The sequence below is a fragment of the Mauremys mutica genome, chromosome 4 (genome assembly GCF_020497125.1).
Source record: "Mauremys mutica isolate MM-2020 ecotype Southern chromosome 4, ASM2049712v1, whole genome shotgun sequence".
Classification (NCBI taxonomy): Eukaryota; Metazoa; Chordata; order Testudines; family Geoemydidae; genus Mauremys; species Mauremys mutica.
This window is the reverse complement of record NC_059075.1, coordinates 38574805-38596785: the sequence shown is the minus strand read 5'-3', so window position 1 is coordinate 38596785 and position 21981 is coordinate 38574805. Positions and strand designations below refer to the sequence as shown.

At 45.5% G+C, this 21981-nt stretch overlaps 1 long non-coding RNA gene across 1 annotated transcript in view; it reads left to right on the top strand.

Annotated features, from left to right (window-relative positions):
• Positions 1-11137: 11137 nt before the first annotated feature.
• Positions 11138-21981, top strand: part of LOC123369614 — a 49991-nt gene continuing 39147 nt past the window's right edge. The window contains exons 1-2 of the long non-coding RNA XR_006579106.1: positions 11138-11251; positions 18284-18519. This is a non-coding gene — a long non-coding RNA (uncharacterized LOC123369614). The remainder of the gene's footprint in view (positions 11252-18283; positions 18520-21981) is intronic.

Below are 21981 nucleotides of genomic sequence, written 5' to 3'. Positions count from 1 at the left end.
GGCAAAGACATTTTGAGATTAGAAATTTTAGGAGTAATTGTCAAAGTGGATGATCTGACAGAGCTCGTAAACTCCATGCTGATAGTGAAAAAAACATGAACTTGAGAACTGAGGTTCTAATTCCACAAGAAAAGGTAATCAACATTACCAGATGCCTACATTTGATGATGTAATAAGTAAATTGGCTAATGCAGTATATTGGATGGCAAATGTGGGGATTAGCAGATAAAATAAAAATATCTCACAAGGGAGATGCGAGTTAATCTGCTTACCCTTTGGCATTCACTCAGCCCAAGAAACAGTAGGAAACATATGCTGAATGTTCTGTAATTGCAGCTACTGTGGATGTCACAGCATCATTATCAGATCTGCTAAAGAAAGACTCCACGAATCATTAGGTCAGTTCTGAAGGCCTATTTATACAAAGAAAAGGTGTATCCTGACAGTACAAGCCCACTCAGGTGCCTCAACCTTGACTCAGAAGAACCACCCTAAATACACATAGATGCTACGACAATGAACTTTAGGCAGAGAGAGAAAGATGCAGAGCTGCTGCCTGTAGGATTTACTCACACATTAGAAGCATTACAGTGGCAGATCTAGGTTTCTTTGATTTCTTTGTAAGCCTCAGAAAGAAAATACATGCAATTCTGTATTGGACAGAGAACTTCCCCAAGTTCTAGTTACAGAAAAGGAGCTATGCAGACCACGGCCTCATCCTCAGTTGTGCTCGCTTCCACTGGTTACAACTGGTGGGGCCCCCACAGGAGCCAATGGGGCTCCCTTGTCCTTACCCCAGGACCAGCACTTTGCTGGTGCCAGCTCTGATGCAGATTAGAACCACCTCAGGACTGCTGTAATCTGTGCCAGCTAATTACAGTCCTTCCGTGCCAGCTGGGGATTGCTGGAGCACAGCATACTCCATGCAGTCCCCTTCCCCAATCCTTACTGTCCCTTACACTTTGGGTTGCAGGAATAGGTGACTTTGGAGGAGGCTATGCTGCTTCTGTGCCTACTGGGGGATTCCCACTTACAGGGGGGACAGTCTGTTTGGGAGATCTGGCTGCTTCCTGCTCTCTTTTTGCCAGACGAGTGACACAAAGGGCGTGGAGATCAGCACTGAGCCCTACAAGTCTCTAACATACCAGATTTGTCTGTTATTACCAAATGTGCCTGTTGTTAATACAATGATCTTTGATGACCTATAAAGGGTTAATGAGATAATGCAGTATTAATACAAATATTTTGGGGGAAAAGGCCATGTCAAGGCCCTCCCTGCTCAAAGATTTTTGTGCTTGTTATGGGAGGCATCATTTATAACAGGATTTTAGGAATATTTTAAAATGTTAAAAGAGCATACAAATATCTCTGTGTTTGTGGCATGGTTTTAGCTCCATTTGACCAATTTAAATTATTTAATTTATTTAAAAGATGGCTCATTATTATGGTTCATGGATGCCCCAGCTCCACAACTAAACGATCACTTTGGAAGGGCACGGGGAGGGAAGAGGACTGTACAACCTTCCTCTGATAGCCAGTTGCCAAGTTCTAGTTAACCCACTTACAGTACAACCATTGTTGCCTGTTTAGTGAAGCAAGCCTGCAAATCCACACAGCATTCAGGATTTGCAGCTTGCTGTCCTCACACGCTGTAACAGCAGCTCAATAGCTCACACACCACAAGGAGGGGGGAGGGAGAGAAAAAATGCCAACCTCAAGGGCAATGAACTTTTAGCCAGTAAGAAATAAAGCAAGTTTTGTGCAGTAGTTTAGTTAGTTCCTTTCCATTTCTGAGGATGGCATACAGTATCAGCTGGAGTAAGATGGCACAGTGATCCCCTTGTATGTCACCAGAGAATAGCTTTCTTGAGTCAAAAGTGAACAATATTAGTTAAAACAGAGTTAATGGGAGTGGGGTAGGCTCTGGGAACTGGAAACAAGGTCGGGTGCCTTTCACCTCTAGGCTGCCAGTTTAAATGTGGCCTGGAACTGACCAAAAGCTGTAATCACAGAATGGTGGTTTGGAAGTCTGGATGTAATAGGTTTTTGAGACCCAGTAGACAGGTGTCTGACAGTCATAGCTGAGAGGCCAAAGATTGACTGGGTCAGGGATGAGGCCCATTGACTGGCACTGAGACCCATTGGTCTTCTGCTGTCAGTGGTGTATCCTGGATCTTTCAGTGGATAAAAGCAAGCCTTCAGTCTCCATAGCGGTCAGCCGGGTGCCTTTCAGCAGTGCTAAAGTCATTTTTAAACTGTAATTTCAAGAATAAGCAGGAGAGTTCAAGACAACATAATCTAGAAGAAAATGTTAAGGCTTCTTATATTCAAGAGCAAAATCAAATAAAAAAGCTGACTGCACTTTTATGGTACTTTCCATCTGAGACTCTCCAAGCATTTTGTAGACAATGAGTTGAGCCTCAAATTAAAGTTGATTGAAACTTTTTAATTAAAACATTTTTTTCCAACAAAAATAAATTTTCACAAAAAATGTTTGGTAGGGTAAAAACGCTGTTTTTTTTCTGTTTTGACAGAAACCAAAAACTGAATTTTTTCAGCAAAAAGTTTGAGGTTTTGGTTATAAAAAGAATCAGTTATCAAAACCACAAAGTTTTTACTCTACCTTGAAAGATTTTACAGAAAATGGTTTTCAGGAGCCATGCAAAGTCTGGCGTCAGTGAAGCAAAGCACTATATGTTTCTAACCCATTGATTTGATACAGGTTACAGCAGGGAAGCTACAGTGAGGCCTGAAAGCTAAATTATTTCTTTTTCACTCACACTCTGTAATAGAGACATAGATATATAAAATCTCTATTTTAAAATAAGTTCCCAATTCATGCCCAGTTCCACTGTTTTCCAAGCCAAACAGCATTTCAATAGGCTCTGTGTTTTCAGTGATGTCAAGAAATTCACTGGCAGACGCTGGAGGATATTGTGAGAATCTTCACACACCAAGTTCCCATGTCAAAACTGTGGACCACAACTACAGTCCTCTTGCTGCCCTTTACATCAAGGCATTTGCATCACAATATTTCTGGCACTCACAATATGTAACATTATGATGCCTTTCTCTTTGTTATTAGAGCAAGGTCAATGTAACCTTAGCTAAGGACTTGTCAGCAACATTTTATTCCCAGCACATTATTTAAAAGGTGCAACTATGTTCTTGGAATTTTTTCCACAGGAGTCTGAGCCAGAAAGTTTAGAACTACTTGGGGGTGCTTTCAGCTCCATTATACAGTGGAAGTAAAGGGGAAAGTGTAACTGAAAAACAGAAATGCTGCTGTCTCCTAATACCCTGAAATATCTGCATAGAAAACGGAAAGTTGTCTCATTAACCTATGGATGTGGTTTAAGATAAGGGACCATAATCTATTACCACTGAACAACTGTAAAACGAGACTACCTGGGCTTGCCCACAAAGGCCACTGGGGATCTTCAGCAATTCTTACCTACTAAGCAATGAAAAACAAAACAATGAGAGTGTATCACACCAATAGTCCACATTCCACACTGGCCCCTCAGCCAGATTGACTTCAGGTTTTGGTGCTGATATTTAGAGGTCCAGTTGGGTCCTACCAATGTCCTACCCAGCTGGGTCCTACCAATGTCTAACTCCTTGACTCACCTCAATAGTTGTGATCAGTAGAGATGTTGCTGCTGATGGAGACCAAAGTGAAATTCGAGACTTGAGGATTCTCAAAACTAGGCCCTCAGCCACCTACTTATGCTCATCCCGTGGAACTCCCTGCCACCAGATACCAGAATAAAGCCAAATCTTTTCCCTTTTAAGATATAATTCAAGACACATCTGTTCACCTACCTCCCTGCTATGGCAATGACTGCAGAATGGCTAGTAACACATAAGTGATCAAAAAGAACCCTGCAAAGAAAGTGATAAGATCTGTGAGGCATGGAAAGCATGATCCTCTGACATGAAATGCTGCTTTTCTTAATTACGTGCATGGTGTCTAGACACCACAATGTACAGCACATGAGAAATGCCTAGGTAGACTAGCCGCAGTAAGGGCCTAAATGAATCACATTTAACTTCAGTCTCTTTGGTCTCATTCATCTACTCCAATCAAACCACGTCCAATAACACACGTATAGGCTGACTATTACTGGGTGAAAATGGCATGCTCTTTAGGGCTACCTCTATACTTGGAGACAGGGGTGTGATTCCCAGCTCGCATAGACATCCTTGCTAAAAACAACAGTGTAGTTGCAGTAGCACAGGCAGCAGCAAGTGACAACACGGGCTAGCTGCCCCAAGCATGAGGGCTGGGCAGGTTTGTTCTTGGGGTGGTTAGCCTGTGCTGTCACTTGCTGCTGCTGCCAAGACTACTGTGGCTATACTACTATTTTTAGCATGCCAGCATGATGAGAGCTAGTGTGAGTATGTCTGTGCAAGCTGGGAGTCACACCCCTAGCTCCAAGTGTAGATGTAACCTTGGATAGCTTTAAAGAAACCTAATCATGGGTGAGGTGGGGGGGATGGGGAATAAATCATTCCCTGTTCCATGTCTTCACTTGTAACACAAACTCTCTTTGTCTATGTAAAAACCTGTGCAAGGAGAAAAAAGATGAAATGTGAAATGTCAAAACTTCTGGAATAATTATAGGGCTTTGGGACTCTTCCACCTTCCGGAGACTCAGAGCTCGGGCTCCAGCTCAAGCCCAAACATCTATACCACAATTTTACAGCCCCGTAACCTGATTCCTGTGAGCCCAAGTTTGCTGACACGTGCCAGCCATGGGTGTTTAATTGCTGTGTAGACATACCCTATAGGCCCAGATCCTGGGCTGTGACCAGCTCCGAAAGGGAGATGGGATCAAATGCATATAGATGGATTTAAGGTAATAGGATAATAATTGGAGATATACCAAACTCCTAGAACTGGAAGGGACCTTGAAAGGTCATTAAGTCCAGCCCCCTGCCTTCACTAGCAGGACCAATTTTTGCCCCAGATTCCTAAGTGGCCTCCTCAAGCATTGAGTTCACAACCCTGGGTTTAGCAGGCCAATGCTCAAACCACTGAGCTATCCCTCCAAGCCTATCCCTGGATGATATTAGAGCAGCCCGAAGGCTGTTTTAATTTACACCAGTGACCCCAAGGGGCTACCATGTGTGATGGATTACCAACGTGTGATGGAGCCCTGGGCATGTTTCCTGCACCAACGGCTGGAAAGGAGGAAGAGTAGTATTCCCTACAGTGGCGCTACACCACTGTTTCTGTGATAAGGGCAGGATCTTCCAATGGCTATATCTTCCCGGTTTAAGGAAGCATTGAACTAGGGCAGTGCTACAAAATTACTCTAATTGTAGTGGACAATCAAGTTCATTCTGTTTGCTGCTGGTGGTGACTGCTATAGTAAAAGCTGAGATGTGGTTTCCATTGCAATCCCCTTTTTCAATAGCTCATATCTTTGCCAGAGAAATTCCTTTGGGGTTGTAATTTCTTAAGCTTGGCTTTAGCAGTGAGGTGAATAGGGGGTGAGAGGTTGTTTTTGTTTCTGTTTTAATTTAAATGAAACAGGTAAAAAATATTGTGAAGTTACTTAGATTCTAAATTCTTCAGGCAAGGAACCCAGGGTAAAATCCTGGACCCTCTGAAATCAGCAACAAAGCTCCCATTGACTTCAATGGGACCAAGACACATCTTGTAAAGTGATGAGCACAATGTTGGCACTCGACAAACAAATAAATAATAAATGTGAGAATGGAAAAAAAAGTCAGATGTTCCAAAGGAAATTTTGTGCATGCCTAACTAAACCATAATGCCTGAAGGAAGAAATGTTAAACTCCACTTCCTTTATAGCCTCGCTGAGGATGGGAAAACAATTCAAGTTTGAAGAAAACCAGTTCAGTATTTTTAAATTATGCCTGACTCTGGGATTTTCACACATGGACTTTAGAAACTCCACTAGGTTTTGTCTAATGTATTTCTTAGCACTTCCCTGCTATTAAGCTGCCTGACTTAAGGCTACCTGTCATATTGTTTAAAGATGTCTACAGTCAGGGGCGGCTCCAGGCACCAGCACACCAAGCGCGTGCCTGGGGCGGCAAGCCACGGGGGGCGCTCTGCCAGTGCTGTGAGGGCGGCAGGCAGGTTGCCTTCGGTGGCATGCCTGCGGAGGGTCCGCTGGTCCCGCAGCTTCGGCGGACCTCCCGCAGCCGTGCTGCCAAATCCGCGGGACTGGGGACCTCCCGCAGGCATGCCACCGAAGGCAGCCTGCCTGCCGTGCTTGAGGTGGCAAAATACCTAGAGCCACCCCTGTCTACAGTTGAGGACCTCCTCAGTTTCGCATGTTTGTTATTGACAGCTTTCCTTAACTATGTGCTGCTGCAGCTATTTAGCAGTATTGTAGTGGCTTAAAAATGTCTATCACAGCTGTGCTGAGATACAAGTAGTGTCTGATCCAAAACTCATTGAAGTCAAAGGGAATCTTTTGGTGACTGCAGTGGGCTTTGGATCAGGCACCTAATGTGTTTTAGAAGCACTGAGATATTTTTTCTCCCTCTCCTTGTTTCTTAAAAACAAAAATCCAGGGAAATTAAATGCAACAACTAGTATGAATCCACATGAAGGACCTGAGCCTGCAAACTTTTATGCATATGATTAACTTCATGCATATGTGTGCAAAGTTATGTACATGCACAATTTTTGCAGAATTGGAGCCTATATTTGTGAAATTATCCCCCCAAATCAGGAATTTCTGAATCTAAAGATTAGAACTTCAGTGTTAGATACATTGCACAATAATACATTGTACTATTTTTTTTATTCCTGTTCACTCTGTTCTGTGTAAATGTTAATGAATATAATGCTTGCTACTTGATTTGTATCATAAAATAAGCAAGGGCCTAATTTTCATTTACACAAAGGCCACCTTGCAGCACTCTAGCTGTGTAAAGAGGCCTGAAAGTGAGTAAATGTAATACACCCCGACACTAGGGCCTCTTTACACTGCCAAAGTGGTGTAAAGTAGCTTTAGTGTCAATGTAAATTGTGCCCAAGATGTGCAAAATGGCTGAGGTAATACAAGAAACTTCGCTTTGGGAAATTCCTGACTTGAGTGTTTTACTTCTCTGCCTTAAAGCTACAGTTTTTAGTTGACTATAAAATAAAGATTTGTCTTTTTGAACCTAGTGCAGTATTTATTAATTTGAGTCAATTTAAAAAAAAAAGGTCAGACAGAATTGTGAGCTGACCTATATCCTGTGTAAATTATTCATAGTATTTAATGTTAGTATTACAGAACCATCTGGGGCCCCAGCCAGAACTAGGCCCCACTGGGAGAGGCACACACAAACAGAAAGAGCTTGCAATCTCAGGGCATGATCCAAGGCCTGTTAAAACTACCAGAGCCTTCCCACATACTTCAATGACTTTTGGATGTGGCTCAAAGAAAGTTAGTAAAATCTGGAGGGTAGTGGGGAGAAGAATACAGTCAGATACTTACAGGTAAGGGACAAGAGTGGATGAGCAGGGAGGGCCAATGTTGTGAAGAGTCTTGAAGTACATTCAAGCCCATGGATTCCCAGAAATCCAGCAGATACCCCAGTCACATGGACCATGTATATACATAGACAGATAAATAGATTCAGGTTCAATCACATTTCTACTTCCATACAAACAATAATCTGAGTTGACCCTAGTCTTTATAAAAGAGAGAACTGAGAGAGAAAAGGAATATTCCAGTGAGTTCCTCATATTTCACATCACAACTGTAACACAGTTCTGTTGCATCAGGACTTCCAGTTTCCTCACTGTCATTTTTAAAAGCATTTCTTTCCTCTTACCAACAAATAAAGGCTGTGGTCTAACAGCATTTATGTAATACGGGGCTGAGGAGTGATTACAAGATAAAGACACCTTGACATGATTAACAGCGCTCAGTTGACGTGCCAGAGGGTGTGATTACTCCATAGAGTCACACCCCTACTGTATTAATGAGAAGGACGGAGTTAGAATATTGTGGGTGAAACCAGCTCATACATGATTTTTCCAGGTTCTGTTTCATAACGCTTCCCCCCAGCATCATCGGCTATATACATTTTATTGCTGGTCTACACAGAGAGTTTAATCCACAGCTTTTTGATGCATTGCAGATAATGTGAGGCGGGCAGGCCATACTAATAGCATGCACACAAAACAGTGTGCTTTCTTTCAATGTACACCCGTGTGCACACACAGCAGTGGCTTGCTGTGTACGAAGGGTATGGCATTCTCAGAAGGTATCCCATGGTACTTGGTTTCACTGATGAGCATTGTGCATTCTGGGATTTTTCTCACTGTGCGTTGTGGGATGCATAGTAGAAGCCAGGTGTGTTCCATTTTTTTTTTAAATCCCGTTTCGTCTGTTTCTGTCGCATACTTCCTTTCTGGATGGGCTAGCGCCATTTTCAAATTGCTGTTGGTTAGCATGGACCCAGCTATGCCGGCAAACACAAATATACAGAGGCTGCTTGGGCTGTATTTCAGCTCTCCAAGCTGAATGAATTCAGCTTTGGACTCTGCCCATCACACTATGAAGCAGATGATGTGGCAGCAGCTCCTCCAGCAGCAGCAGGAGTTTTGGCAGCAGAGGAAGCAAGACAAGGAAGAAGAGGACACTGAGCCACTGATAATACAGGACCAGTTCCTGGAGCAGCTTCATACCATGCAGTGCCATTCTGTACTTGGGAAATCAGCATCAACTGGTGGGAAATGGTCATTTTGCACACCTGGGATGAGCAGAAGGGGCAAGAGAATTTCTGAGTGGTGAAGGCAACTGTTTTGGAGATCTGTCCCGAACTAGCTCTGGAGCTGCAGCAGCAGCATACCAACAGGCAATGCCCTATCCCTGTGGACAAGCAGGTCGTCAGTGCCATCTGGAAGCTGATTGCCCCCAAATGCTAGTGATCGGTAGCCAACCAATTCAGCATGGGGAGGTCGGCTACTGGGGCCATTGTCATGCAGGTGTGTGATGCTATGAAAAAGGTACTGTTGCACTACATTTTAAAGCTCAGTGATGATCAGGAGATCATTGATGACTTTGCATGCACAAGGTTCCCAAATAATATTGGGGCAATTGATGGGACCCATTTGCTTATTGTTTGCCCGCCACACCCTATCAGATCTCAGAATTTATAACCAGAAAGAAGTATTTCTCCATTGTACTCCAAGGGCTGGTTGACCACCATGGCAGGTTTACAGACATAAATGCTGGGTAGTCTGGAGCATCCAGGATGCTAGGATCTTTTGGAACTCAGCTAAATTTACCCAAATGGAGAAAGGACTGTTTGCCCCTAGAAACGCAATGGACATTAATCGTGTGGACATTGCTCCAGTTATCCTGGGAGATGTGGCTTATCCCCCGCTTCCCAGGTTCAAGAAACCAGTCCCAGGCCACTTGGACAGAAGGAAGGAACTCTTTAACTACCACTTCAGTAGCTGCAGAATGGTAGTGGAGGGTGCATTAGGCCATTTGAAAGGAAGGTGGCACTATGTGTGGAATAGGTTGGAAGCGGCAGAAAAAAGTGTTCCAAAGATTATAGAAGCATATTGTATTTTGCACAATATTTGGGAAAGTAACAGAGAAATGTTTAAGAATGGGTGGGAGGGTGAGAAGCAGAGACTTGTTCACCAGTTTGAGTAACCAGCAAGGCGTCCAATATAAAACAGAATGACCTGGGGCAATAGTGTCAGGGATACCTGTTGCTCCTATTTTGAGTCTCGGGCCTGAATCTGTGCAGCTGTATATCCAGCTGTTAACCTGTGGAGGAGTGTGTGTGGGATGGATAGTGAGTTTTTCAGTGTTATTGAGGAGTGGTGAAGGTTATTCACCAAGATGGCCCCCTCACAAGTGCTGCAGGAGTGAAAGGAAGTTGTGATCTAGATGGGGGGAAAACAATACAGCTTATTTCTCATAATGTCCAGACAAAAACAGAGCAATTTCAGGTCTTAGATTTTTCTTGATCTCCCTGAAGACTTGGTGAAATTGCAGAGAAACAAGGTTGAGTTCCACACTGACTGTCTGAAGTGTTCATTGTTACCAGTGTAACCCCTGGGGTTTAGAGAGCATGGTCCCTTTAACCTTGTCCTGAGTCAGAGGCAGTGCTGATGGGTCCAGGAAGAAGTAGTGCTGGTTGTTCCCCAGGCATGGAGAGAGGGAGAGTGACATGCTGGAGCTTTAGACATGAGGGCAGGCCCGGCGACAACAATTCCGGGCTCCAGGGCAGAACAATCAACGGGCCCCCTAGAAAGGGATGGCCCGGCGTGATGTTGCCACATGGGCGCAGAGCTGGACCACGTGCGGCGGCTGGTGCACACACCCACAAGCTGTGCCCGCACAGCCGTGATCTGCCTGATATTTGGGCGGTGCTGCCCCTGCGCTGGCTGGTGCCCCTGGCACTGCTGGGCACGCTCTTCCGGACAGGGCCGCATTAACCTTTAGTGGGCCCAGGGCCAAATGTATTTGTGGGCCCCTCATGAGGGCAATGGAGCATGGCACAGGAGGTCAGTACCTGGAGCGAGAGGCCAGCCAGGGGCAATGGGGCATGGCATAGTGGGGCCAGCCCCGCTCCACCCAGCCCAGTGGGAGGGCACTGTTTACAAACCAGCAGCCTCCAGACGCACACTGGCCCCTGCACACCACCACCTCTGCCCAGAGCTCCCCTGACCCACAGCCCCACCACAACTGCCCAGCACCCCACACAGAATCCCCACTCCCTAGCACCCCAATACACACAGATCTGGGCCGTAGTAAGAGCTGCCCACAGAGCTCAGGCTGCTGAGGTGAGTCCTGGACCCTCCACCATGAGGGTCACCAGCAGGGGGAGGTAATGCAAGGAATAGGGTGGGAGGCAGGAGGGAGAAGGTGGGTTTATGGGCCCATGGGCCGGGGAGGGGTGGGTGGTAGCCGTTTTGGAAGGGTGAGAAGCTTCAGTTTCAGATTTTGCTTCAGGCCCCCAATGTTATATCCTTGGGGCAGCCGGTGTAGGAAGCAATCACTTGAGGCCAGAGAGCAGGCAGCTAACCAAAACCTCCATTTTATTTACATATATACAGAGAGCTCCTCAGCCGGTTGAAACCGGTTGAGCTAACCCATAATAATCTAACTCGGTTGCCATAGCAACAAAACCATGACAACCAAATACACAACACCCAACAACCTCTGTGCTTAACACCACAAAGAGCACCTACAGTGACCAGCTACATGGGGCACCAAGATGGAAACACAACTCCCCACAGCATAAAGATGTGAGCCTCAGTGTCACTACACACACATAACTGCTTCTTCCTGTTCACTTGAACTTAAAACAACTGCTTCCCATTAGGTCCTTGCACTATTTATATTTTCCAGAGGAAGATCTACAGGTCCAGGTTTCATACACTTGCACTTCAGTGACATTAATAATGTCACTTAGTTAATAACACCACCTTACAAGCCATCCTGAGTCCTCATGTTCATACTAGGTACTGAATTGTGACGCAGTCACTATTTGGTCTTCCTCCCCTCCCTCTTGCTCCGCAGGGGAAGTAAGCTGCACCAGCCCTTTTTCTGGCACAACTTACTTCCCCCAAACATGCTGTCTTCCCTGTATGCCCCTTCCTCTCTCTCCATGTGCAGAATTGTAAGGCGATGCCTTTCTGATCTCTTACTTCTCACTGTGGGCACAGTGTAGGCAGCTCACACCTGAGCTCTTAGAAAATGGCTGCCCACATAAAGAAGTGGAACTGCTACACTCCCCACGTATCTTTTGCTGAATTTAAGTACAGCCTAAGAGCCAATTATATTAACATTTATTCTTATTAGTACAATTGCTAGAAAGCAGAAACAGGAGAGAGCTGACAAATGTCATCTCTTCCTTATCACCTCTCTTCTAGTTTCATATTTAACACCTTCCTCCCCCACCCAAAGAAAAAGTAGTGAGGCTAGAACTAATCTGTTTCCCTCATGCCTGAATTCTTTACTGAGAGCCAAATCTCCTTTGAAATCAATGGGAGTTCTTTGTCCTGGAATCTGTTTCCGTCTGCCCACCCTACAGCTTCTGCTGGGGCTCCCCCACCTGACATGGCTTCTACTGCAGCTCAGGGCTTCCCTCTGCCACCACTACCCCTGCCCCGCGGTGTCTGCCTGAGCCAGGGCTTTCCCCCGCCCACCCACCTGCCCAGTGTGGCTTCTGCCAGGGCACCCAGGCGATTTTGGGGCTTCTTCCACTCCGCAGCTTTGGCTGTCTGTCTGCTGGGGTGGCCATTTTTTCAGGGGCCCCAAATTGGCTAGCGGCGCCCTGGGCATGGACCCCGTTGGCCTGTGCTTTAATCTGCATGGCTCCCAGTCCCTCCCGGCACCCACTGCCCCATGCCAGCTCCTACCTTGCTGATCTCCCAGGGGGTGGAGAGAAGCCATCCTGCCCCTCAGCTGGCCAGCGGGTAGGCCAAGAGGAGCAAGTGGTGGGTGAGGGGGATGGGAGACAGGGGGCAGGTGGGGCTTCTTCTGCTCCCCCCCCCTTTTTTTAAATTTTCCGCCTGCGCTGCAGCAGCAGTGGCCGAAGCCCCGCAGGCCCTTTTAAATCACCCGGGCCTCTGGGCAATTGCCCTCCCCCACCCCCACATCGGTGAGGCTGGATTAGGGCCTACAGCAAGCAGGCCCTCACATAGTGAAGCAGCCAAGAACCTGCCAGAAGCCTGTGAGGGACTGAGGGTACGTCTTCACTACCCGCTGGATCGGCCGGTAGCAATCGATTTCTCGGAGTTCGATATATCGCGTCTCATCTAGATGCGATATATCGAACCCCAAACGCGCTCCCGTCGACTCCGTAACTCCACCGGAGCGAGTGGCGATAGCGGAGTCGACGGGGGAGCCGCAGACGTCAATCCCGCGCCGTGAGGACGAGTAAGTAATTCGAGCTAAGGTACTTCGACTTCAGCTACACTATTCACGTAGCTGAAGTTGCATACCTTAGATCGACACCCCCCCCCCAGTGTAGACCAGTGGCCAACCGGGGACACCCCAGAACAGGAGCCAGGAGGAGCACTGTGCCAAGGAGGAGTCACCCAAGAAGGCCAGACCAGAGCTGGACCCATTATCATGGCTGCCCAGCACTGTATAAGGCTGTGAGTACTGGGCCTTGTGTCCTTGCCTTGGAAATAAGGAGAGAGGCTGTAGCTTGCTAAATGGGGAGGCTGGTGCTTTGTGTGGGTTTGCAGAGAGTGGCCGAAGAGAGACCGGAGTGATTTGTTGGGGGAAAGTTCACTGGGCCTGTGGGGCCTTGCGTTGAATGTAACCTTGTTTTACCACTCCCCCATAACCTCCCCCTTGTTGTCTTTCTCTATCCATCCCTCTGTACACAAACATTTCCCTTTCCTATATTCACTGTGTGCATTTACTCCAGGGGTGTGGAACTGGTGCCCCTGGGGCAGAAGGGAACTTCCCTGCTGTGTTCCTGTGTACCCCTTTTCTTGGCTGGAGTTGTTGGCAGAGCAGACTCCATCTTGGCCCCAAGGGCGCTAGAGCTACACCCATATTTCTCTATGTAAGCCCCTGAAAATGCTTTTATATCTCAATTGGGAGCTGTAGTCTTTGTACCTTACAGGTATGCAATGTCCAGGTCTACCTCAGGTAAACTGAGAATACCAACCAAATACCCTGCTGTGTTCCTATAATCACTGTCTCAATAAACGTTAGCATTTTGCACAAAATAATGTTTATATTATTAAAATCTGCTGCAGGGAGGGGTTTAGAAGCTTCAGCTACTGGCCACCATTTTGAGCTGGTGAATGGGGCTTGGGGTGGGCTGTTCGCTAGGCAGGACAGGTGAAGAAAGGGGAAAGCAAAATAAGGAGATTAGCATGTGTCTGTGGAATGGGCCTAAAAACAGTCAATAGCCAGGGCTTAAACATGAGACAGAGGCCAATTGCCCAGCCAGAGCAGACACCATTTTGGAAATGTGACTGGAGGGGGAGAGGAACAGACAACATGGGTCAGGGTTTGAGGGCAGGCCCTTGGGCTTGGAAAGGCTTTAGGTCAGGAGTGGTGAAAGCTTCTTAAAAGTGCAGGGGACACCAGTGCCTGAATCATCCCCACTCCCCCCTCATGCTGCCCCTTCCCCCGAGGCCCTGCTCTCATGCCACCCCTTCCCCCTGAGGCCCTGCCCTCACACCACTTCTTCCCCTGCTTCTCTCTGCCCCTCCCCCGTCACTCACCCTTAGAGCTGGTCAAAAGTGGTGGGGTTATGGCCCCCTGCCCCACCCTGTTCTGGCGCCCCTGTTCTAGGTCACATCCACCTAGCAGTATAGCATACTAACAAATTGTAAAGATAGATACTTACATGCTGAGGTTCCCTCCATAAGATCTGCCTCCTCAGTCCCAGATGGGGTTTGCTGCTTGGGAATTGGGCTCAGTTGCTCCAGGACAAGAATTGGGCTCACCTTCTACTTGGATGGCATCAGGATCCTGAGTCCCAAAGAGATCCTAGCTTTCTGAGGAGAGCTCTTCACTGGCCTCCTCATGCTCATCCTCTGAAGAGTCTTTCTGGCCATCCTTGTAGGGGAGGGAGGCAGGGAGAGACTGGGCAGCAGAGTCCACAGCCTTCCTGAGTTTGGTGGTCATGTAGCTGTGCTTTCCCCACGTTCTCGCCAGTCAATGTCTCAGCCTGGCCCTGGGAGAAACATCTCCATGATTAGACATTTATATGAAAGATAGGATAAAAATGAACTGTGAAATTTCTTATCTACTGTATAAAGGATATATACCTTCACATTTCAGGGCACAGCTCAACCACTAACTGGCAACGGTTTGTAAGAAACTTTACTTATAAGTGTAGGGTTGTTGGTGGGTTTGGTTTGGTTGTTTGGGTTTTTTATGCATTTTCTTCTCAAGTCTCTGGTGCTGGCCATGGTCTGAGAGAGGATATTGAACTGGATGGATCATCGATCTGATCCAGTGAAGTAATTCCTATTTTTCTATGGGTGAATGGATCACTCTGTGCTCTTCCATTTGCTGGGCTATCTGCATAGATTGCCAATCAAGGTGCAAACTATGGTGGTCATCTTGTGCTATGGACACCTGTCCACTAGGAACTGGACTGAGATCACCAACTCATTTCACAAGGCTACCAACCAGCAGTCAGGTGGTGATAACTTTTAGCCATTGCTAACTGGCAAACTAGTTGAGAAAGACTCCATCAGCCCATTACCAATTCACTTAGCTACCCAGCCTTCAGGTGGATTCTCTAGCACAGAGGTCGGCAACCTCTGGCACGCGGCTCGCCAGGGTAAGCACCCTGGCGGGCCAGGCCAGTTTGTTTACCTGCTGCGTCGGCAGGTTCAGTGGACCGCAGCTCCCACTGGCCGCGGATCACCGTCCCAGGCCAATGGGGGTGGTGGGAAGCTGCAGCCAGCACTTCCCGCTGCCCCCATTGGCCTGGGACCGCGAACCGCGGCCAGTGGGAACCGCGATCGGCCAAACCTGCTGATGCAGCAGGTAAACAAACTGGCCCGGCCCACCAGGGTGCTTACCCTGGCGAGCCGCATGCCAGAGGTTGCCGACCCCTGCTCTAGCATATTCTAGCTACAAACTACTTTTATGTTTGGAACCATCAGGATGAGCACATCCTATGAAACCTTGTGATGATATGCACTTTAACCTGGTCCTTTCCCCGCTCTTTCTTCCTATTATTTAATATATTCACTGTGTCTTCTTTCAAATTAGACTGTAAGTTTTTTAGGGCAGGGATCATCTTTTACTCTGTGTTTGTACAGAATCTAGCAGAATAGGGCCTTGATCATTATCAGGGTCTTTCTTCCTTAACTTCAGAAGCCTGGATGATATTATAACAGAGCACAGCTTAGAGTACCTCTGTGAGAACTCTCAGCATTAATTTTGTCTGCTTGAGCATGGGCTGAAGAATAGAAGTAGGTTTTGAATTTCATTTTTCTTTTCCAAGCTCTCTAAAAGCACTTTCCAAAATGAGTTAGTAATGGCAGGATCACAAAACTGCAACCATGATGAGCTTAACAGTAACTCACAATTTTGGATGCTGAATGGTGTCTTAGTGAGAGGAAAAGAACATTAGCCAGGGCACCAGTAGTTATCCTCTTCTCAACAAAGTGTTCCAGGATCCTTAAATCTCACTTGGACAACAGCTACTATGGATGTTTGACTATCAGTCTATCAATGCATTTCTAAACGAAGTACTTATATTGCCCCATTACCTTGTATCTGGATTCCTAATGCACCATCCTTCTCCAACACCTTTTATCCAAGAACCTCAAACATAATGAATTTCAATCATCAGCTTCTCCTGTGAGGCAGGTTAACATTATTATCCCCATTTGACAGTGGAGGAACAGAGTTACGGAGAAGTAAAGTGACTTGCCCTAGGTCACATTGCATGTTTGTGTCACAGTCCAGAGTAGAACCCAGATACCCCAACACCTACTCCTGCACTTTAACCAAAAGTCAACCTGTGTCCCCTTTTGATAAGCAGAAAGAACCTTTTGTTTATCATCTGTTTCCAAAGACACCCATTTTCTCTTCAGTAGATTACCTTTGGAAAATGAGAGGGTTCTTTCTTGGGACGATATGCATTCAGCATATTCAGGGTTCAGTGTTTAGCTACTATGGTGATATATGCTGTAGCTCTACCTCACATAGATTGGACTGGGTATACTTTTCATGAGCGTTGATGGGAACTGCTTTCTGTCATGCACTGACAGAAAAGAGACTTGACTTAGGTTTCCTACCATCACTGTTAGAACTTTTATTTCTATAACTGCATTTCTCCTACATATTAACTGATTCTTTTCATTTGTATATTCCCTGTAAAAAGGTTACCATGAAAGTAAAGCTGAAAAGGGCTTAGCAAGATGCTCTCTTTGGCGAAGGAATAGGAAGAATAGAAAGGGTTAAAATAAATTCACACAATATATTCCATGAACATGCACCGTTTTTCTGGGGGCACCACATCAGTGCCTTCACCCAGGAGAAATTTTCTATCATTTAGAACTCCCTCACATGCAGTCCATTGGTACACACATGCCCCCTGGAGTGTCTCTGTGGTACAACAGCTCTGTCTCGAGTGGGTCAAGTTGACTAAGTGGATAAGTCACCTGAGAAGGAAATGACACGCTTACCATAAAAGGGAGTGTTTCCTGCTTACTTCCTCCCTGCCCCCTCACACAAAAAAAAATCCATCATGTATCAATATACCATTCCTTCTGTTTTCCAGTGTGGGCAGTGAGAGTGCCAGACAGACCGTGGTTTCTGGGGAACCGAGCACTGACCTGGCTGACAGGAATTTCCAAGTTCTATTCCCAGCTCTGCCATTTACTCTGTGTTACTTTGAACAAGTCATTCCATTTTTCTGTACCTCAATTTCCCCTCTGTAGAATGAGGTTAATAACTCACAGGGGGGTTGGGAGCGCCCGGAGGTAGTTAATGCTTAATACTGTAGAGCAATGTTCTTCTACAGAGCACAGTACACTTTCCTCACTACCATCTAATGAGGACCCTTTTCTATACTCTTATCATCAGAAGTTTGGGGGATGCTTTTGAGGATTGGCTGATGAAGTGTTATTCACTAATCATATAATTATTTTCATTCTTTGTTTTGCTTTTCCCTTTCCAATCCCTTGCCTCTCTACCACTGACCAACCTGGCTTATACTCAGCTCCCCCGTGGTGCCATAGAACAATGATTGTGTAACCTTTTGCCCAGAACCCACAGCCAGCAGATAATCCTAATGTAGGGCACTGGGTGCCTTGGTCCTTGTCCCACAGGGAATGGCCTTCTAGAATTAACAGTGCTTTTAGAGACTTATTTTAACATTTGGACAGCACTCAGGTTTCAGGGCAAACTGCTGAGCTTTTTTAAGCATTTGGAAGCAAAATACAGGTGATGTAACACTTTATCCTGATAAATAACCACAGACAAGATTAACTATTAGTCTTTTCTGTTGAAAGCTCACCCAAAAAGCAAACAGCAAAATCTCTTCCAACTCACAGGTGCTAGGTTATATATTTATTTAATGTGTTCCCTTATTTTATCACTACTGCTATGTCTTCTCATAGGAGTTTCCACATCATAACAGAACAATGGTCTATCTAGTCCAGCAGGGTCTTACACTAGATGTCCAAGAAAGAAAAACACTTCCATATTGTACTGGACAGTTGATCAACATTATATTGTGGGGGTTATGTCCTGACTTCTACTAGTGGTAAGGACATGCATCAGTTCTGGCCTTCTATGTCTAGAGCACCTGGAATATAATCCTTATTTCTTCATTTTAGATTCACAGCTCTCTGATCTTTGGCACATTGGACAGCAGAGTACATTAGGCTGCCACGTGAAAAAGGAGTGGAGAAGGGAAGCCACTTCACCCATTCAGAACATTACATCAGCTGCTGCTACCCTTTACATTGGAAATGCATGATATAAGCGAAACTCCACAAAGGTGAAAGGGTTTCACACAGAAGAAACTTATCTTATCTCTGCTGCTCTTCCAAACCTTTGCACTTGCTTCCAGGTAGTATAGATTTTTTTTTAACATTAACTAGAATGGATTTAAAACAGATTCGGCTTCTGACTATTCAAAGAATTGAAGGTCTCTTATTTTATCTGGGAAAAGCTGGAATTTCTACGTTTCAAAGCAGTCACTTACCACTTATAGAGCATGACTAGGATCTGGGGGTGAATCTGTGTCCTTTGTACTGTATCAAAAAACCATAAAGGCTCAAGCGCACAGAGAGTAGTTCAGAAAATGAATGAAAGTGCCATCATTTAACTTTTTAAATTTTCACAGATTTTTAATAACATATGCATGTAAAAATATGTTTTTTCCTTAAAATGTATATATTAACACAAAAAACAGATGAACTCCATACAGTATTTACAAACCGTGGGAAGGCACTGAATGTTTCCCAGACGCACAGAACACAAATTTATATAACCAACGTGAATTTTACAGTTACTTAGCGGTTTGCCTGTGTGATGGGGCAAGGCCAGATGGCTACAGTAGAGTAGTAAGGAACAGGTATGTTAGCCCCAGGCTAGCCAAATCCCTAGTACCATGGTAACCAAATGGCAGTTGCTCCAGGTTAATCAAGACACCTGGAGCCAATTAAGATCTTTCTAGAAGGCAGTGGTGATAGCTACATTGATTGGGCCACCTGAAGCCAATCAAGGGCTGGCTGGAACTAGATAAAAGCCTCCAGTTAGTCAGTGAGATTCTGGTGTGAGGAGCTGGGAGCAAGAGGCGCAAGGAGCTGAGAGTGAGAGAGTGTACTGCTGGAGGATTGAGGAATACAAGCATTATCAGACTCCAGGAGGAAGGTCCTGTGGTGAGGATAAAGAAGGTGTTTGGAGGAGGCCATGGGGAAGTAGCCCAGGGAGTTGTAGCTGTTACAGGAGGCACTATAGACAGCTGCGATCCACAGGGCCCTGAGCCAGAGTAGAGGGCGGGTCTGGGTTCCCCCCAAACCTCCCAACTCCTGATCAGACACAGGAGGAGTTGACCCAGACTGTGGGATCCACCAGAGGGGAAGATCACTGAGGTGAGCAAATCCACCAATAAGCGCAGGACCCACCAAGGTAGAGGAGGAACTTTGTCACACCTGTTACTGTCAGAAATAGACCAGAAAGGTCAAATATGAGTGTGACCAACAGCTAGCTTTGTATCTTAAAAAGAAGGAAACTACATATGTGCAATGGAGAACACACTAAAGTATTAATACTTTTCATGTCTATAAGACTTTAAGTCTGAGGATCTCAAGCATGTTGTAAACATTAATTAGAGAACAAGAACCACTCATGAGGTGGGTAATATTACCCCTGGTTCTACAGATGGGTAAACCGAGACACAGAAATGTGAAGTAACTTATCCAGGGCAGCACAGCTGGTCGGGGCAGAGCTAGCAACAGAACCCAGGAATTCTGTTTTAACTAGGAGATTACACAGTCTTTCTTGTTCAGTAAGTCTGTAAGAGGCACTGTAATTGTAATACTTCAGGATAAACAGTTTTTGTTTGCTTGGTTTTCTGAGTTTTCTTCAAACAATGTTCCCAGAGATTGCACGGAGTTGGTTAACTAGGACAGGTGAGCATCTCTTCTCACAATCCATTAGCATTCCCTTTCTAAACCTTCACTACTACTTGCATGGGGTGGTGTGGAATCCTCACTAATACAAAAGTGACAAGGTCTGTCTCTTTTAAAGTATTCAACTAGAAAAACAGAGTGCTGTCTCTATGTCATACACTCTCACTCATGTTATAGCTTTTATTCTTGATAGAGGTCCTGCACATTGCAGCTGGAACTCTTAACACTCTCCCACATTTAATCATTCTCTCTCTCACCCCCACACTGGTTGAAAAGGACTTCACAGAATGTCCTTTGAAGGCCCTCAGCATTGCTCTGATCTATTTCAACCACATTTACTCCCAGTGCTGCAGAGGACATGGCGCTAATGAAGATGCTGATTTGCTGATGAGAATAAGGCTTTGAACTTTCCTGGATATAGCACTTTTCATAAGAATGAGAGAGAGAGGAGGGTCTCATGGCTAAGGACCATACCGGGGGCTTGTCTATACTGGCCCGCTAAATCAGTGCTGCTGCAATTGATGCAGCGGCGTCAATTTGCAGGTCTGGTGAAGACATGATAAGTTGATGGGAGAGTGCTCTCCTGTCGACTTCACCATGCCACCTCCCCGAGAGGTGGAAGTTAAGTTGGCAGGAAAGCATCTCCCACCAACATAGCGTGATGTAGACACTGTGTTAGGTCGATGTAAACTACATTGCTCACGGGGGTGATTTTTTCACACCTCTGAGCGATGTAACATAGATAAATTTAAACAGCACTCTAGACCAGGCCTGGGGCTCAGGCGAGCGGGGTTCAATTTCCAGCTCTGCCCATACTTCCAGTGTTCTGAACGAGCCACAATCTCTCTGCTCCTCAGCTCCCCATGCAGATGATATCACTTCCATTCTCCCACCCTTTGATTGTTCAGTCTGTTTAGATTGTAAATTCTTTCGGTCTCTCTTTGTATGTATGTACTGTGCCTTAGGGACCTCTCAGTGCTACTGTAATACAAATAGAGGAGAGTCAGAGTGAAATCATGGCTAATCCCAATCCAGGTCATTACATTCTGCCTCCCTGCAGTTTCAGTGGGTTAGAGGAATCTTCATATCCTATTCTGCACTGCTGTATGATGTTGCTGTGTGCTGGAAAATGACTGATGCCTTTAATCCAAAGGTGGCTGCATTTTAGTAGGGGAAGGAGTTAAAAGGTGAATTAGTTTGTATGATATCCTGTTTGTAGAAGGCTGTAGGTGTAGAATCTTCAGCTGCTATTATAAATGTCAGTCATTATTATTTATTAAAGCAGGTACAGATAGCACTCATACAGTTCCCTTGACATATTTATAGAAAACTTTGACAGCATCTGCTAGGTAAAGGTGAAAGCACGGAAGCTAAGAGTGACTTCAGCAGCCAGAGTCTGACTGACTATATTAGCAAGTGACTCCGTTTTCTAGCAAAAAGACCCAGCGGACCTTTCTTCATCTTGATTTATTATTTGGATATTTAAATTTGCTTAATCATCTGCTCTAGGTGCATGAATAAAGATAATTAAAATCTTACAGATTTCTTAATATTTATCACTTATGTTAAAGTAGCCCCCAACATGTACAGACACATGTTCACTGCTTCAGACAGTTTACAGGCTAGGAAGGCAAGTGGCATATGAAATGTAAGGGAGGCAACCAGAGAGGAGACAATTTTTGTGCACATCATAAATATAGAATCAACTATCCCCATCTGGGCAATTGCTCAGTACTACCATCTGGGAACACTCACAAGAAAAGCATGGAGCTATTCAGGACTCTATTCACACTATATGAGGGTCTGTAGGTGGGCCAATGCCACCTTGTGGTCAATGGTGTTGAAGGCAGCTGACAGTTCACTAGTCAACATATCCTGCACAATGTTTGTAACAG